General features: G+C 37.7%; 1 non-coding gene across 1 annotated transcript; it reads left to right on the top strand.

Moving 5' to 3' along the window:
- The first annotated feature begins 204 nt into the window (after positions 1 to 204).
- Positions 205 to 311, top strand: LOC132651821 (U6 spliceosomal RNA). The gene has a single exon (XR_009589380.1). It is a non-coding gene; the product is annotated as a U6 spliceosomal RNA (small nuclear RNA).
- Positions 312 to 7,531: the final 7,220 nt, after the last annotated feature.

Raw genomic sequence — 7,531 nt, 5'->3', positions numbered from 1 at the left:
CATGGCTTGGTAATATAAGCAATGTCCCAATTCAATTCTTTTTGTTCAAAGATTTGTCTAGGTCAGGGAGCATTTTCACAGAAAATAATTCACTGACTGAGAACATATCTGTGCATTTAATAAATAATTATGTAATCTGTGATAGTGTGAAACTCATGTCACAGACATGTGATTTTATTAATGACCACTTCAAAGAAATATGTAGTGCTCTCTTCAGGAGCACATATACTAAAATTGGAACAATAGAGAGAATATTAGCAAGGCCCATACACAAGGATGAGATCCAAATACGTGAAGCATTCCATTTTTTTTTTTTTTAGAAATTAAGGAAAACACAAATAGAGGAATTTGTGGAAAGAAAGAACTTAGGGAAGAAAACAGGAACTACAGAGCTAAGCATAAAGAATAGGCTATAAAACATGGAAGAAAGAATCTCAGGTGTGGATGATACAATGGAAGAAATCGATATATCTGTCAAAGAAAATGTTAAATCTAAAAAAATTCCTGACAAAGACCATGCAATAAATTCAAGACAACATAAAAAGACAAAACCTAAAAATAATAGGAATAGAGAAAAAAGATTCCCTCCTCCAAAGCCCAGAAAATATTTTCAACAAAATCAATGAAAAAATATTCCCCAACTTATAGTAGAGGTCAATAAGAATACAAGAGGTATACAGAACACTCAATAAATTAGTTCAGAAAAGAAAATAATCCTGCCACATAATAATCAAAACAGTAAATAAAAATACTAAAATCTGCAAGGGAAAAACCCCAAATAACATATAATATCAAATCCATTAGAATCACACCTGACTTTTCAACAGAAACTATGAAAATTAGAAGGCATGGATGAATATCATGTAGGCCCTAAGAGAACACAGATGTCAGCACAGATAGTTATTATACCCAGCAATACTCTCAGTCCTCACAGATGGAGAAAACAAAATATTCAATGACAAAAACAAATTTCCACAATACTTGCACACAAATCTAGTGTTACAGAAGACACTAGAAGGAAAAATACAACCCAAGAAAACCAACTACTTTCAAGAAAACACAGAACATAATTAACTTCATTATAGTAAAACAAAAAGCAACCAAGCACACAAACTTACTACCACAATCAATATCAAAATCAAAGGATCTAACAAACACTGGTCATTAGTCTCTCTCAATATCAATGGACTCAATTCTCCAATAAAAAGAAACAGAATAACAGAATGGATGCATAAAGAAGACCTAGCAATCAGTTGCATTCAAGAAACACACCTAAGTCACAAAGTCAGACATTACCTGAGGATAAAGGGCTGGAAGACAGCTTTCCAAGCAAATGGACCCTAAAAGCAAGCAGGAGTAGCCATTCTAATATCTAATAAAATAGATAGGCAAGAACACTTCATACTCAGCAAGGGAAAATTTTTCCAGGAAGACATAACAATCCTCGACATCTATGCCCCAAATACAAGGGCAACCACATATGTAAAAGAAACATTAATGAAACTTAAGCCACACATTAATAGTGGGACACTTAAACACCCCACTCTCAAAAAAGGACAGGTCATCAAAGCAGAAATTAAACAAAGAAACAATGTCTCTAACAGAGGTCATGAAGCAAATGGACCTGACAGATATTTAAGGAACTTTACACCCAAACACAAAAGAATTTACCTTCTTCTCAGCACCTCATGGAACCTTCTCCAAAATAGACCATATGGTTGTTCACAAAGTGAGCCTCAACAGATACAAGAAGATACTTCCTTGTAGCTTATCTGACCACCATTGAATAAAGCTGGAACTCAACATCAGCAGAAATAGCAAAAAGCCTACATACACATGGAAACTGAACAACGTGATACCAAATGACAGCTGGATCAGGGAAGAAATAAAGAAAGAAATTAAAGATTTTGTAGAATTCCATGAAAATAAAGGCACAACATACCCAAACTTACTGACATAATAAAAGCAGTGCTAAGAGGAAAGTTCATAGCCTTAAGTGCCTTTAAGAAGAAACTTGAGACAGTGCATTCAAGCAACTTAATGGCTCACTTAAAACCCTAGAAAAAGAAGAAAGCAGACACATCAAAGAGGAGTACACAGCTGGAAATAATCAAACTCAAGGCTGAAGTCAATCAATTAGAAACAAATGAATCAATTCAAAGAATCAATGAAACAAAGAGCTGGTTCTTTGAGAAAATCAACAAGATAAAATAAAGGAAAGGAAGTTTTAAGAAGGAGATACAAATTTAGACATGTTAGTATCACAATTGTAGTGTGCATTGAGAAAAAAGCAGTAGATATACATATGTGTTAACAGCATAAGTACTTTTTAAGGTGAACTCTGAAAAGGCAAAAGCCTTTTATGAAGTAAAAGAGAATCTCACTTGATCTTAACTTTTAGTATAAGCATACATATTATGGAGGCTTACAATCTTGAGCTTAGGACCATAATAGTGGAATGGTGGTATAGAGGAATGTTTTTGTATCAGAATTAGATTAATAAATTAGAGCCCTATTAATAAAGGTCAAAAGTCTGGACAGTCAATATAACAGTAGCATAACAACAGGAAGAAATATTAAGCCTTTTTACCCATTTAAGATACCTTAAATCACCTTAGACCTTATAATCTTTATAATTTGTGTTTATCAACCTTAAAACATTTTTAGAACCCTCAAACATTTATAAGTTGCATTACCAACCTTAGCACACATTTTTAGACTCTCAAACATGTATAACTTGTATTTATTAACCTTAAGACATCTCTCAAGTATGTTTTTGAGAAGAACCTTTGTATTTAGTTATTTACCAGGAGAAATAGTTGAAACTGCTATGAACATTTATTGTCCTTTAGCTAAAGGGCTAGTAAAAAGTTTCATTTAGGCCTCTTTCTTGAGTCTGAACTGTGTCTAGGCCTGAAAATAGCAGCTCTATTACTTAGGCTTAAGGTCTGGTTCTCCTGCATATGAAGAGAACTGGGAAGTCAACTGACAGCTCCCAACACAGAAGTTGGCAATATGTCCGCGGGACCTCATTCTGAGGTCAAAAATAGACCTGTGCGAGAGATGTGGAGGTTGTTAAGTCGAGGAGCCAGCCTCCTGTTCTCCACCAGGCCAATAAGCTAGAAAGCTGGAAGTGTCTGTGCTATTGTGTGGGTTGAACCTCCATGGCTGAGCACAGAGGACAAGCCTGCTTGGGAGTATTTTGACTTCCAGAGTTCAATTTGCCAGCAGCCAGCTTTGGCATGTTGCAGCAGAAAGATCATCATCCACTTTGGCTGCATTTCAAAATGTCACCTGGCAGAATGGACTTTTTGGCTATGCAAACCTCTTGCGGGAATGCCAGCAGTCTCAGCGCAGCTAGGTCTTAGAGCCCTTCAGGACGGCTCACTTTTTACCAACTCCTATATGGTGACTCAATGACCATCCTCAGCTGTTTATTAAAAATTGCAGTGAGACCATGTTTGCACCTGCAGGACTATAAATCTGTATGAATTGAATATTAACCTGTATTTGTTAACCAGTAAATATTAAGACTTTAGGTTTTGTCCTTGCTAAGTTAGGGCTTAAAAGTTATGAATATAAGTTATTAAAGTGATAGCATAAGAGTTTTTATGATTTAATATATAAATGATTATATCTTGTAATAGTCTAAGGTTATACTACATATTAATAACATCATTTTAAGAGAACAAGACCAAGCTTATATTAACCTTTTGATAGCAGAGATATAGTAAATTGAAACAGATTTAATATAAGTATATTTTTAAAAATTAATAGATATTAATTTTAGAATATTGGCAAACTTGTACATAATAAAGAACCCTTGAGCTATAAGTTTAAAATCAACAATTTAGCAGAACAGCAAAAACCAAATTTAAAATTAACCAAGCATAGTTTAACCTTTTGATAGTGGAGATGTAGCAAATTGACCCAGTTTTAACATAAATAAATGCCTCTAAAATCAATAGATCTTAATTTAAAATATTGATAAAAAAAATGTGTACGTAACAATGAACCCCTGAGCAGAACAGTATAAAGCTTTTTTTTTTTTTTCAATGCAGTTTATTCAGGAACATTGAACAATCCTCAGACCCCGGGGAAAGCCAGCCCACAGGTTAAATAGCCTCTGGGTAGCCAACCCAGGCGTGCCACGGGGGCAATGCAGATAGGTCCACATACATGGAAGCAAGCCAGATCCTCGGCCTTAGCCAAATGTGGAGTTGTTCGTGACAGAGAGCACTCACCTTCCGGAAGGTGGAAGGCGGAAACCAGCTCCATCTTTAAGGCATAGCATTCCGCAGCTCTCCCCAAGCATGGTTGGATACCATAAAAAGCTAAAATGATACACTCAGGATGCGAGGCTAAGCACTGCACTCAGGGTCAGCCGCTTTGGACCCAGAGAAGAGCATGTCTGATTGCATGCGGGTTGATGCCCCAGGTCCCGCCTCTGAGAAAAAGGTATCGGACGGGTCTGATGCTCTTTGGGTGGGTGACACCTAAATGAACATCTGTACAAAGTCCCAATTTATTTCTAATATCAGAGATCAGACCTCTACTCTTGCCTGATGAGTATAAAGCAATTTTAAAATTATATTTGAGTAACATGTAGTAGGAGACAGTAACAGTCTTATATTTTAAAATAACTCAATTTGAATAGATAGTTATAACTTTGAAATTTTATTATTATATAAAATTTATTTTGAAGGAGGGTTGAATTATAAGATAGTAAAATGCAACTTTGAAATTTTATAAAAATCCATACCAACTTGAAATGAGGCTTGTTGTCTAAAGATAAGTCTAAAAGATAAGATAAACCGTTAATTATGATTAAGACTTATAAATGCAAACCCAATGAGAAGATTATATAAAGCAATAGATAAGGGATTTAAAAATATAAGAGTAAAGAGTAAAGTGTACAGAAATCAGGGAGAAAATTTTATTTTATTTTATTTTATTTTATTTTATTTTTAAAGCTTGGGAAAGGCTTAGAAGTGCAAAGCAAAACAGGTTGGTGAGAGAGTGAAGCATATAGCAAGAAGGAGCCGTCAGCTGCAGCCCAGGCAGCTTGGTCGGGGCAGCCCAGTGCATGGAGAGGGCTGCCCGGAACCACACCCGGGAGGCGGGGCCTCTTTGCCCGAACCTAAGTTGGCACTGGCTACAAGAACGCCTATGGTGAAGAAATGGCCCACCCATTTTCCCCCAAAACCTAGATGGAGGCGGCTGGGCATCCAGCAGGAAATTTAAGTACCACAAAACACCGTACCAAGTTCTGAAAAGTTGATTTTTGAGTTGTGTGTTTCCGCAACTCAGGAGCACTGTCGCTGGCCAGTACTGGCACGACTCAGGCTGTCCACCTCCACATAGACCCTGGCCCAAGTGCCTGCGGCAAAGCAGCACATGGCGGCAGGACTTGGGGGAAAGGGTGTGGGATGGCAGGCGGGAGAGGCTGCAGCCATGGGGCTGCCAGGGGCGTAGTTGGTTCCAGCCAAGCCAGCCTGGGTCTCCTGCTTTTTGGCGGCCTCCACCTGGCTCGCAGCCTCCGCACAAGGTCCCCAGAGACAGCAGCAGTGGCAGCGATAGCCACTGGCCAGGAGAGGGGCAGTGGTGGTGGCGTCTCAGCAGCTCACAGGAGGGAGAGGTGAGAGCAGAGAAAATCGGTTGTAACCATACTGTCCAGGAAACACACCAATGTTATTAATCATAAAGAGGAAGAAGCATGGGGAACAACCGATATATTCTCTTCAAAAAGGTTTATTAGGATATGGAGGAAGTGGGTAGCTGGACATGGTGGGGGAAGAGAGAGGAAAAGGGAAGGGGAAAGAGGGGGCGCCCCAAGAGAGAGAGAGAAAGAAAAAATAGAAAGAGAAAAGTGTAAAGAGAGGGTGTAAGAGAGAGAAAATAAGAGAGGGTGTAAGAGTTAAGACAGAGAGCATGTGTCAGATCAGCCCTTTTAAGGGGGCACGGTAACCATGCCTTTCAGGTGTGGTCATCTGGCTGGCTGGCAATACATGACATCATCATAGGTTGCTGGGCAACCCAGAAGCAGGTTGTGTTCCAAAATACTAACACCTGAGTAAACCCAAAAATTCTATCAGGAAACTCCTACAACTTCAGCAAAGTGGCAGGATACAAAATTAACTTAAAAAAACAAAACAAAACAAAAAAGCGCTCCTGTATTCAAATTACAAAAGTGCTGAGAAAGAAATTAGGGAAACAACACCCTTCAGGAAGCCACAAAGACATAAAGCACCTTGATGTAATGCTAAACAAGCAAATCAAAGACTTCTATGGAAAAAAATTTTAAGACTCTGAAGAAAGAATTAGAAGAAGATATCAGAAGATGTAAAGATCTCCCATGCTCATGGCTTGGCAGGATTAACATAGTAAAAATGGCCATCTTACCAAAACCAATCTCCAGGTTCAATACAATTCCCATCATATTACCAACACATGTCTTTACAGAAAAATTGAAAGAAAAAATTCTCAACTTCATATAGAAAAACAAGAAACCCAGAATTGCTAAAATAGTCCTCTACAATAAAAAAGATCTTCTTGAGGTATTTCCTATAGAAATACTGTCCTATAGAGCAACAGTAATAAAAACTGCATGGTACTTTCATAGAAACTAAATGGTGGATCAATAACACCAAATAGAAGATGAAGAAATAAACCCACACACATATGGACACCTGAGTTTTGACAAAGATGCGGAAACCATAAAATGGAAAAAAAAATAGCATCTTCAAAAATATGTAGAAAAATGCAAATAGATCCATATTTATCACACTGCACAAAACCAAACCCAAGTGGATCAAAGACCTCAATATAAAACCGACACATTAAATCCTTTAGAAGAAAAAGTGGGGAAGAGCCTTAAACTCATTGGCACAGGAGACAACTTCCTAAACAGAACACCAAGAGCAACAATTGGTAAATGGGAACTCATGAAACTGAAAAGCGTATGTAAAGCAAAGGACACTGTCATCAAAGCAAAGCAAATGCCTACAGATTGGGAAAGAATCTTCACCAAGCTTCTATGTGGCAGACGACTAATATTCAGTAGATATAAAGAACTAAAGAAGATGAAAAGCAACAAATAAACTAATCCAATTAAAAATGGGGAACAGAGATAAACTGAAAAATTCTTGGTAGAGGAATATTGAATGGCAGAGAAACACTTTAAAGAATGTTCAATGTCATTAGCCATCAGGGAAATGCAAATCAAAATGACCCTGAGATTTCTCCTTACGCTCATCAGAATGATCATGATCAAAAACTCAAGTGTCAACACATGCTGGAGAGGTTGTGGAGTAGGGGAACCCTCCTCCACTGCTGGAGGGAATGTGAACTTGTACAAACATTCTGGAAATCATTCTGGTGCTTTCTCAGACAACTAGGAATAGTGTTTCCTCAAGATCCAGATAAACCACTCCTAGGCATATATCCAAAAGTGGCTCAAGTACACAATAAGAACATTTGCTCATCAATGTTTGTAGTAGCTTTATTTGTAATAGCCAGAAGCTGGAAACAG

The sequence above is a fragment of the Meriones unguiculatus genome, assembly GCF_030254825.1.
Source record: "Meriones unguiculatus strain TT.TT164.6M chromosome Y unlocalized genomic scaffold, Bangor_MerUng_6.1 ChrY_unordered_Scaffold_25, whole genome shotgun sequence".
In the NCBI taxonomy this organism is placed as follows: Eukaryota; Metazoa; Chordata; class Mammalia; order Rodentia; family Muridae; genus Meriones; species Meriones unguiculatus.
Note: the sequence above shows the minus strand (reverse complement) of the source record. Positions and strands in the feature narration are given on the sequence as shown.